The sequence below is a fragment of the Natator depressus genome, chromosome 26 (assembly GCF_965152275.1).
Source record: "Natator depressus isolate rNatDep1 chromosome 26, rNatDep2.hap1, whole genome shotgun sequence".
Taxonomy (NCBI): domain Eukaryota; kingdom Metazoa; phylum Chordata; order Testudines; family Cheloniidae; genus Natator; species Natator depressus.
In genome coordinates this window covers 1241124-1253277 of record NC_134259.1, presented here as the reverse complement: position 1 = coordinate 1253277, position 12154 = coordinate 1241124, and the positions used below count along the sequence as shown (strand labels likewise).

Genomic DNA, 12154 nt, shown 5'->3' with positions numbered 1-12154 from the left:
GTTTACACAGTTACTGTTTGTTGAGTACACTTTATATGTATAGTTGTGTACTTCAACAAATTATTCAGTTAAATTATGTGACTGAAGTAAACTAAGTAGTGTAAAAACTACTGTTTAACAGTTACCAGAACGTACTCCACTATGTTAACACATTCTGATTAGCTTATGAACTTAGTAATTTAACTGTTTACACTAGTTACTGAGTAAACTAGTTTACAGTAATATACATTTAACCTGAGAACATGTAGAAAGCTATGCTTTGGACAGAATACAGTATGTAAACTATGCTTTGGACAGAATACACTGAGAACATGTAGAAAGTGTAAACTAGTTTACACAGTTTAGTTTTTACAAATGTGTAGTTCTAAACTAACCTAACCAACTTTACAAATATGTAATCAAAACTTAGGTTACAGTACAACCTTCTACGTACTTTGTAATCCCTCCAAACATAACTGTTTGTAAACATCTTTAGTTTAAAGTAAAACATGTAAGTAGTGATTTTACTTGCTTACTTGACATGATCAAATATATATCATGGATGATTGTAATGATCAGAATAGTTTAATCTGTCTCTCTTCATATTAATTGTGATTAGTTAGACACTCTCATTGCTATAAAATTTGCAGATTAACTATGAGTCTTTACATACCACCTAATGTTTAAAGATCTGGAGTACACTTTAGTTTAGTTTATATACCATACTTTACAGTTAAATCAGGAGAGAGTAATTACCTGCTGGAGATTATACTCCTTGTTTTCTTAAATTGGGTATGAGTCTAGAGAAACTAGAGCAAACTAGATTAAACTTGTCAGGATCTAGATTGTTTAATTACTGTAAGTACACAATTTTTAGCTTAATCTCAAGCTTGGACAAAATTGTTGGTTTACAAAATTTATATTGAGATATTAATCTAAACCTGACAGGATCTAAGCATTGATTTAGAATAGATTACACAATGAAAACTAAACATGACCTCTATAATCAAGTGGTTGTCAGTTTTTAGATAAACTCAACCAAACAGGCAGAATTTAATGTCAAACTTCATAATCTTAGACAGACATAACTCAAATCTCAATCAACTACCACACAATCTATCGTTTGAAGTCTGAAAGCACTTAGACCTAAACTGATTTAGTTTTGTGTTTCCAAAACTCCTAAAGTTTTGACTGAAACATGTACAATGTTGAACTGTAATTTTACATTAGGATAAATCTAAATCATAGTAATTCTACATAATCAATACATAACAGATCTCTAAAATAGATTGCTTCATGTTAAATCTGAGGATTTTGACTAAACATTTGAGATTTAGGATAATCAAAAGTTTACAATAGTTTGACTGTACAAACTAGACATACTCAATTAACACCTGTAAGATCTGTTTGAAAACATGTTAGCTGTTAACAGCTAAGATCCAATCACATACATATACAGATCTAAAAACATGCTTAATATCAACTAGTTTGAAGCATGTTTACATTTAGGTACAGTTTTACAGTAGTAGAACTAAAGTACATTATTGAAATTGTTTTTAATTTATAAACCTTAATCAAAAGCATTTAAACTAGGTTAAAACTTAGTTTAGTTTTAAAAACTGTACCCTACTTCAACAGATCTAATGATTGTAAGTATGTATAGTTTATAAATTTTTCAGTTGTTAATCTAGTTTAAAGTTCAGATCTAAATCTAATGCTACAAAGCAGTTTGATATAAAAATCTCTAGTTCAGTACTGGAAAAAATAAGTTTTGTAACTACAGTGATGTTTAAACAATTCATATAGTTTGAAATCTAAGATTTCCTCCAGAAAACACTACTAAAATCAAATTTAGTAACAAATTTATCTTGAATGTGGAAAGTTACAACTTTCAACTCATAAGAGAAACAATTTCTGAGTAAACTAGGTGACTCAACCTGAATTAAACATAAATAAGTTCATTGTTGTAGTTAGTTAAATCTAGTTAGTTATCTCAACTCAAAACAAACAATTGTAGTTTCTCGTAGTTTCATTAAACTACATGATTGTGCTAACTTGTTTTTATTCAGTTAAACCAGGAAACATGACTTAGAGAAACTGTTTATAGTACTATAAAGTTTCCAACAAACCTCTTGAACTTTTAGTAAGTAAGTGTCTTGATGTTTGTAGATGTCAGTGTACACTGAATAAACTGTAGTACTATAGTGTTCTTTGGATTTACATTGTAAATCCAAAGAGTTTCTATAACAAATTTGTCTAAACCTATAAACATTGAGACAGAATCCATTTGTTGAAAATGTACATTTTCAACAGTTTATTGTTTGCATTGAAACAACTTTATAGGAGTTTGAGTTGGCTGTATTAAACTACTCACAGGAGTTCAGTGTTTTGTTCATTAATCTAACCATTACATCGGTCATCTCCATCTGATGTTCATGATCTATGCCAAAACTTAAATCAATACCTTATCTCATCTAGAGACAAACTTAGCACATGGGATCTTTTATAAAACACAAATCTCACTACTGACCACTTAGTACAGCATGAGAAGGCTAATACACCATATTTATTGAAAATAAACAGCAGATGCTTTCCAACATACACACACGTTTTGCAGATGGTCTTTGTTGTAGCTCAAGTCTGACTGGTAACTAATCTAATGGCCAGTTTGAGCATGAGTGAGGAGCTAGGCTCTGTCAGTTGCAATCCAAGGCTTTCCAGGACTGAACTCGGCATTCCATGGCAAAACACCCCATCTTTACAGGATGACAAGGACTAAATGATTATATGACTCCATGCATTTTGCAATAAGTGGTGTTAATCTTGGGGAAGCCAGACAATAATCATCAAATGATATCTCCTGTTTGTCGTCTTGCCTTCAGGGGTGCCCGCCTCACCTCTGAGGTCATCAGTGCTGCTAACGTGTTTGTCTCCTGGTGTTTAGCCTTGGATATTTTCCGATAGAGGAATGCACACGTCAGGAAAAGTGAGACTTTCCATTGTTTGGTTGTATCTTTCACACACATGTCCAAGAAAAAAAGATGTGAAAGCCATCACAAACAGTCTCTCACAGAAACCTTCAAAGGTATACAGAATACATAAATAGATTGGGGCTTCAGGCCCTCAACATTTCTCCAATGTGAACTGTTGTCTTACTAAACCTTAGACACTCACACTAGTTTCCTATAACTGTGAGACAAGACAAACTCCTGAGTAAGTAAAACGTATGATTTTTAAAACAGAAATAATCCAGACTTTATAGACGTTCTGACTGTTACTTTTGCTAAATCTATATAGTTAACCATCCTTATGGTCACCCTTTTGTTTTAGTAGGATAAGTTGTTCTGGTCAGTCCCTGCGTGATTGGTACAGACATTGGCAGTCTAGCAGAAAGGAATGCATCTGACATTCAAAAAAGGTGGCCGGTAAAATATGAAGACATACATTGAATCTATAATTATAAAATCCTGCTCCTACAAGAATAAAGGTACTAACTTTGTGACAAGAAAGTACAGCACAAGATTTGTACATGTACAACAATACTATACAGTTGAACTGATCATCCAGTAGTAATTTGGGATTCTACTTTAGTTTTCAACTGAAACTAACCAGTATTTATTTGTTTGGATGAGTTTTTACTTCAAATTCAAGTAGAAATTGATTAGTACTGACACAGACAAACCCTTATTGTAAACATTTAAGTTAATGGTATTTCTCAAATCCTTAAAAGTAACTTACACAGATTCAAAAGTGTAGAGTAGATAGATATCTTCTTGATTAAAAAGACATCAAAAGGTTTTGGTAATGAGATTTTTTCACAAAGTGTACCTGTAAAGTAGTAAAATCTGAACAGAGACTGTAAACTAACATCTGGATGTGATTTGTGAGATTGAAACACTAATCTAATCTATCATAAGTAAGAGTACAAGATTCCATCTATACCTCATCCAAATCATCATCTTCAGTTGTTTTCTTACTACAATCAAAGTGAGATCCAGTTTTAGATGAGATTCTCTAGTAGTAGAAAGTTTTGACCACTTACTTAATGAGTCAGTACGGATCAAAATGTTTGCTTAGTTTTACTTTTCTACTTCTTAAATTTGGAATTGTCACCTATAGTATTTGTTTCAGTTTAGTCACTTGACAGTACTATTCAGGTCAATAAGTTATGAGATTTAACTAAAGGTTTTGTCTGTAAAGTATCTGACAAACAGTGACTCAGTTTTTGAGAGAGTTTGTAGTTACTTCTGTCATAGTTTATCAAAACCATCATCACTTTACTTACAGAATGCTACTACTCTAATCTACTTCTTTAAAACCAAGTGTCTACATTTACAGGACAGGGTTATATTCTGCTTGACCGGTTTTTAAAAAACAATAGTTTAAGATGAGTTTTAAAGAATCTTATCCTTAAACTAAAACAGTTTATGCTTAGATTAATTATGTTACCAAGATATCCTGTCAACTAACAAAGCATCTTACAAATGTTTTGAAAACACAGAAGTGGTAAGCATACTCCTACTACTGTTTGGAAAGTAACTTATCACTTTAAATGTTGATTTCATTATACTAATCTAGTCATAAGATTTGACACTAAATTGGTATACCAACTTTAAATCTAATCAATCTTCAGAAGATGGATATATGCATGTCTCAGTTTCGAGTCATGTGCACTAGTCTCTTAAGTGCACTTTGACAATCTTATCTTTAACCTTTGGATATCAAGTACAAAAACGTCAAGTTTTGTAATAAGAGTTCATTAGTTTTCACACAATTAACAAACCTGTTTTCCAAACTAAAACAAAAGAACAAAGAGTTGAGTTCAGCCAAATTCAAAGCAAATATTATGATTGTTAATCACTGTCCATAGATTACTGATTCTGATAACTATCATCTGATTAAATACTGATTAGAAAATCACATGACAATCTAGGATGGATGTTCACTAATATCCTAGATTCTCTGTCATCTGATTATTATTCTAATGTGGAGTTTAGGATAATATTTAAACTCTACAATCAGATGACATAGTGAACAATCACTGTCCATAGATTCTGATAACTGTTAGGATGTTACCAATTAATGTATTTGGGCATGTGTTAAAAGGTGCCACTGGTCTCATTTTGCTTTACTACCAGTAGTTAACTCACTTACCTACAAAAGCTTATTGGATCAATACCCTTAAACACAAACCACTTCTTCAGATGCAATGTTACAACAACAGTCTCAAATTTGTTCACCAATCCTCAACTTTGATATGGAGATTGTCCTCAATCTCATCAGTATCTGAACACTGAGGTATTTCCTGATAAGATATCTAACTAGTTACAAATAGTTGAAGTGTTGAGGTGCTTTGTATTGTTCAGGATATTCAGCATTTGTATCTCACAGATCTATATAGTCTGAAAGTTCAGCAATTAACATGTTGATCTGAGTTTGATTCTTTCCTTGTCAGTAAGTTTAACAAAAACTTGAAGATTAAAACTTGTTAGTTGACTAAAACTGATTTTGACTGATATTCTAGGATCTTACTGAAAACAAGATTTGTCTCAAGATATCATCTGATGTAATAGTACCTGATAGTTAAATTGATTAACAGTTAAAATAAAACATGTAGGGTGATCTAGTTTTATATCACCCTACATAGTTTTATATTGTTTGCTATATTTATATTACACTCTCTCAAACTCATCCAAGAATGATTTAGACATGTTTGTCTAACAGTAAATCCAGGTATTAGATAGCTCTCAATTGTGATAAGATTTTTCACTCTAATCAAACTCAGAAGTAAATCTAAAACAAAGATCAAACATATCAATCAACCAGTTTAACAATTGTTATGCAGACTTGATCAGTTTTCAAAATATTCTCAAATTGTTAACACTTTCAGTGTAACTGAAATGATAGTTGGAGATGTTCTCCAGTGTTTGTTAATAACTACACTTATTTCTCTGGTTCTTTTCTTTTGATAATCAGGGTTGTTCAACCTTATTCATGTGGGTGTTTAAACGAAACACTAAATTTAAACAAAGTGTATAACAACAAACGGTGTAATAAAATCTAAGATCAAAGTGTGTTTGTTTACGAACTAAGAGTTTAGAGGATTGAGGTAGTAGAAATTAACAAAAGATTTGATAACTTTAGAGGAACTAACATATCAGTCTGTTACACAAACATACAGATTTGAACAGAAAGTGTTCTGTAGTGAAATATTTATCTAACAGATCTCAATTATGGATTAAAACTTGTGGTAAACAAGCATGTGCTACAACTGTTAGAAATTAAAACAAACCATTTCATATAACAGATGTGAGCTTGTACATGTAGATGCCAAACACCATTCATAAATTTACAATTAGTTTGATGATCAAAGTTACATTTTCCATGTGGTATTTGAAGATAGTGTACACTTACACATTTAGTTGTAGAGATTGTTGGTACAAATGAGATCTCTAGATGTAAACACACACAAGATTGTAGAGATTCTCTACAAACAAACACCACACTAAAAGTCAAGCACTTTGAGGAATGAATATTCCCAAGTCAAGCACTTATTGATGTACCAATAAACTTTGACTAAATATGAGATAAAGACATTGGTATATACAGGAAAGGTCAGGCACATCAGACTGGCGATTTTGAAACACTGACATCTCGTATGCACAAGTATTCGTGCACAGGCAGTGTATTGCCAATACACTTTGCTCTATACGTGTACAGATGTGTATTTTTCTTACTGCACTCAATGCCTGTCCACGTGAGTGGCTAAATATATAACAGTTGTATGAATTTTTAAGAGTCATACAGATCAAACGTATGTGGACAGATCCGGCTGCTTGCAGATGCTAACACACACACATAGTTTAGTCACACCCTATGATACATAATGTGCACAAAGTGCAAGCAGAACACCATTGCATACATACACACACATTTGTGATTGTTGACCGTGATGATGCACCAATACAAACGTACAAACATTTTCTTATCCGATCACAAATTCAAGCTCTCAAAGAATACACGTACATAAACTCGGTCAGCAGCCTGCAGCATCCGGTAACCATACCCCCATAGAGACTTTCTAAATGCAGGACACACCCTACATACAGTAACATGCACCATGGAACTTCCAGTGCAAAGGGGCACAATTACCCCACTTTAATCGACATCTACTTCTGTTGCAAACACATTCTTTGCAGCAGCAGCTTGGGGTGTAGACTGACTGACAGTGCTTGTTCCTAGTTTGAGTATACCGTTTGTTTGTTAGTAAATGCGTCTGTCATTATACCCATCTCAGTCACAATACAGGGGTGAAGAACTGAAACGTGACTGCGTGCGTGTGGGTAATGGCCTTGAAGAGTTTCACAGCACAAATTCCGTACTCCTGGTGCACTAAACAAAGAATCTGAACGATCGCTATTCGGAGGCTCCCGCCACACTCACAACTGAAAAGAAAAACAGCCCGCAAAAGAAGAGCGGTGGCGGTGCAAGTTCTTGGTAGACTGAAATTTTGTGCATGTGTTTGCTTATTGAGGGATGAGAAAGTAAGGCCAAAAAAACCCCCACGGCCTCGGAGTGTACCTTAAATCCTTGGGAAATATAGCTCCGATCAGAACCTTGTGCCCTTTGACAGAGTCATTCTGCCTGTATGCCTAGAACCTGCTTATGTTGTGGTGATCTTCCACCACATTCTTGCCCTTCTTGAGATTTACATGCTGCACATAGGTCTGAATTTAGGGCCTGGCTTTGTACAGGATGGGATTTAATCTTTTCTAGCAAATTGCTGTTTATTGTGAATTGGACCCAGCTCCTTTAATTCCGTTACCTTGCTTTATGGCACGTTTACTCAACCGGCACACGAAGAACTGACCAAGTTACGAGTCGTCACTGTGGTACACGTGCTCCATCCACCCAGGACTGGAAATTCCTCCTCCTTTGGAATGGAATCCTCCTATTACTGTGTCTTTTCCTCATCTACCATTTGCGGACTCTCTCCTTCCAATCAACATTTACCTGTAAAATGTATGGAAATACAATTAGCTACATGTTAGACTTTAGGGGGAAGAAACCTCCCCTCTCCCCTGACACATCAGTTTTTGCTTAAACTACCTAGAAGGCCCTTATCCCAACAGGGCCAGGTGTCAAACCTTGCCTCTCCTTCCCCATGGATCTTCCCAGCAAGTACCCCTTGTGACGGGATCCCCGGGATGCAGCCTGGGACTGTGGGACCGCTGTGCCCCCTTAACTCACGAGCAAAGCATTGAGAGAGACAGCCCAGGCTAGAGACAAGCAGCAAGCCCCTCGAGGCGCTGTGATCGCTCAGCACAACCGCATGTGGAGCCCCGCACCCTGCTAGATTGCATGAATGCTCCCAGAGCCACTTACTTATGAATCACACGGAGAAAGGCACCACCCAAATCCCTCCAGCTCCCGGCTCTCTACCTCAGGAACGTACCGTCTTGTGCTGTTCAAGACAAAGCGGTGAACCAATTAGTATGACATGTCACAAAGATAAGCAGTGCAAATTTATTATTTCCATTGATGAAGGCTGGTGTATATCCAATCATCTCAAACTTTCCAAAACTATATCTCTAATGATACTTTGCTCAGGTCTGCACACTCTGGAATGACATCGCATTCAGTAAATCATATCCATCTTGCAGAAAGATAGATAATATTCCTATGGGTGAGGCCCCCGCTATTTTCAGAACTCTCTCACAAAGTAACACATACAAGTTGGCTCATAGTCATATTGTAACTTCAGATACAGAAATATACTAGATGTCTGTAATTTGACTAACACTTCAGGTACAACAATGAAAAAGCCAGACAGCGTTAATGGCCGATCACCAAGAGAAAAGGTCTTTTACAGCGGGCCTACAGAGGCATGTGACCATGTCACCTGATACTGGAACCCATCTTGCATTCTGTACTTAGCCTCTTGTGGAAAACAGGTGGGACTCCAGGGCGGGGGGGGTCTGTTTCCTTGACCCAAGATGAAAGTTGTTTGCTGGAACCAGGTTGGAAGGGTAAGAAAGAACTGAAAAGTCTGAACTGGGGGAAGTCTGAAGAAGATCACATGCAAGTTCTCACCCTGAATGTGGTTCTAAAAACCAGTTAGCAGACAGAGCAAGCAAACTTACTTTCTTAGAACAAGGCAATCTAAAACAGATTGTTTATTTCTGCCCTATAAGAAAGTGTATTAAGCTTAATACAGTCCAGGTTAAATTCTTCCTGTTGTTTGTATTAGTAAAGTAAGGTGTAATTTACATGTGATTTCTAACGGGGGCGGTGGGAGTGAAGTTGTGTGGACCCTCTTCCGCATTGAGGGAAGAGGTGAATTTCATATACATTGTCAGTTTGTACTCGGGGGGGGGGGGGGAACCTGGGTGCTGTGGCAAGCCCTTTAAGCTGAGCCTTCCCAGAGCAGATGTCTGGCACTCTGTGCAGCTGGGTGTGGCCCTGTCTATGTGCTTGGCTGGAAAACGCTGGGGAGCCGAGCCAAGCCCAGCACCACTGGGTAAAAGACTAATCCGCCAGCCTGGGTCCCCTCACAGTGGCCTCCCGGCACCCCAGGGGACGCCCAAGGGGGGCCAGCCTGTCACAATCTTTACTACAAAAGATCAATACCAAAGTTCTTTTACCGGTGTGTTTACTGTTTGCATGTTTAGACTACCACATACTTACTTCAGGCAAACGGTTAAAAGAACATATAAACTCTCAAGCACCTTAGACTGGGCAATATCTAGTTTAACCCAGTCTTAGATGCACTTAGATTTCAAATTAGGCAAAAAGTCAGTTTCTCTTCCCCCCCCCCCCCCCCGGGTATTGCAGTCCTTTGGCCCCGGGTGAAGGGACAAACCTGTGTTTTGGCTCCACTGTTGGAGTCTTCAGTCTTCTTCGGAGCGTCTGTCTTGCTTGCAGCAGAGGTGGGCGGGAGAAAGGCCCAGCATGTGGCCATTGCGTTGTGTTCTCCAAGCATGTGGACTGAGGGTATAAAACAGAAGTCCAGGCATGTCTTGGGGGCATTGCTGAGTAAGTCCCCAGGCAAGGTTGAGCAATTCCCCTGGGGATATTCACAACAATTATCAAGGTAGGGAAATACATGTGAGTTACAGCTGGCTCCTCAAGGGCCAGTCCCACCAAGAACAGATGGCAACGAGCACCCTGCTGAGCCTGTGCCGGTCCTTGGGGCCTCAGTGTCACTCTAGTGTGCGTCCGGTAAGCCAACAGAGTGTTCTTTGAAGCAGCTCTGGACTGGACCATGGACAAACCATACTTACCGCCAGACAGGCTTCTACCCTTGAGGAACCTCAGTGTCCAAAGCCATCTCAGCCCTCAAACAATAGTTTGTTCCTCCCCGATGCTGTTGGGTCAAGTAGTGGCATGCACCCACGTGACCCCATTTGCCAAACCGATCTTAACCAGGGCTGAACACGTCACAGGTGCAGTCTCTACCCCAGACAGGGACTCCATAGAGAAGAAAGCCTCCGTTTCAGTTCGGCACAGCTTCCTTCTCTACACGGGGCAAGGGCTCAGTCCACAAGGGCACAAACTGCCTCGGTGGCATCGCTTTCAGAGGTTGCTGCCCTCTAAATACCAAGCAAATGTGGAGTTCCATCCACACGTTTGCAAGACATTACGCCATGGGTCCGACGCTTCTCTGCCGAGGCATCCTTTGCAGCAATGGTTCTACAAGCAGCAATCCCGTCGGCATCCTTACTGAGGAAGAGACAGTGAGTTCTGCTAGTCACCCACACTGGAATATACAGTAAGGAAAGAACTGGAGTGCTTTCAGTGCTCGTCCCTGTGTAAAGTTCCCCTTCTTGGAGTGCTGATCGCTCTGCATATTCCTGCATGGGTATGCGTGCCCGAGACAAGAATTCTCGCAGGTGGCATCCGTTGGTCCATGCTTGCGCCCTGTCCAGTCCGTGCCCCCTCATGCTCTGCATTGGGTTGATCCGCCCCACCCCTGGTAAGCCCTGTCTCTATCACAAATCTTGCCAAGAGCTGAAGCAGAAGGGAAGGAGGGCAGCTCGTGAAATACAGAGAGGCCATACATCTCAAAGAGCTCCAGTTACGGTAAGGTAGGGAAGTTACTCAAAGGGTGTCCTGCTTTGTCCGATTCAGAATAAATTCCCTTTTTTAGCATCACAGCATTGCTGCTAGCAAAACCTGCATGTGTAGAGAAGTGGGCAAAAGTTAAAATATATCAGCTGATCTTTGAGGAGAGGGGGGAAAACAATTGTTGTATCAGACCTAAAAGAAAGAGATGGGCAGGGATTATTCACAAGTAGTGAAGGACTGAAATCACAAAAATCCCCCTGCAACCACAAAGCCAGTTCTTAGATAAAAACAAACGTCCAGCACATGACATTCCTTATAAAACATACTGGGGCTGCTTTAACAGCGGTTCCTAAAAGGAAAAGCTATTACCTCTACAAATGCAAAAGAACGCACAGAAAATACTTCTTCGATTTAGTTCCCGTACATAGGCTGGAAAGGCCTGTTCAGTGGGGGTAGTAAGTTAAAGTTTAACAACCAATGACAAATCCCTTTGCTGGTGTCAGAAGTGCTGGCACCCCCCATGCTAGAAGAAGCTGATCCGATAAGGCTGAACAACTCAGGAGGAGACATTCCAGCGCAATCTACATGGCTTCAGCTGCACATATGGCTCACTGTAATGGTAAAGGGGCTAACAAAGAAAAAAGTGATAACCCTACTGCTCACCTTCACCTTACTGAAGAGAACAACAACAAGTGGGGAGAGAACTTGGTAAAATCTGGGTCACTATAACGAGCAACAAGGTATGGGAACCGCAGCTCTTCCCCCCCACCCTCCGAACAGGTATGTTATATTCTCTGTACCTGGGGCAAAGCGCCATGGAGCTGTGGTTTTGTCCCTGGAACGGTCTGTACTTGGTTATCTGCTGAATTCTTCACAGCAAGCCAGGCAGGGACCTACGTAATCAGGTTAAAAGGAGACCCCCACCCTCCGTCTGTCTCAGGTACTGTTGTCCAGCAGTGCATGGTCATTCCTACAATAACTGTAGGAGCAGGAGACGCTTTGAGAGATTGGGGGCGGGGGAAGGGCATGCATAATTCATAGATTCCAAGGCCAGAAGGGACCATTGTGATCATGTAGTCTGATCTCCTGTATAACACTGGCTGTAGAA

General features: G+C 39.0%; 1 long non-coding RNA gene across 1 annotated transcript in view; it reads right to left on the bottom strand.

Annotated features, from left to right (window-relative positions):
• Positions 1-12154, bottom strand: part of LOC141978149 (uncharacterized) — a 143056-nt gene that overhangs the window by 14475 nt on the left and 116427 nt on the right. The window contains exons 3-6 of the long non-coding RNA XR_012636339.1: positions 10263-11154; positions 9842-9966; positions 8365-8443; positions 7805-7992 (exon numbers count right to left, since the gene is read on the bottom strand). This is a non-coding gene — a long non-coding RNA (uncharacterized LOC141978149). The remainder of the gene's footprint in view (positions 1-7804; positions 7993-8364; positions 8444-9841; positions 9967-10262; positions 11155-12154) is intronic.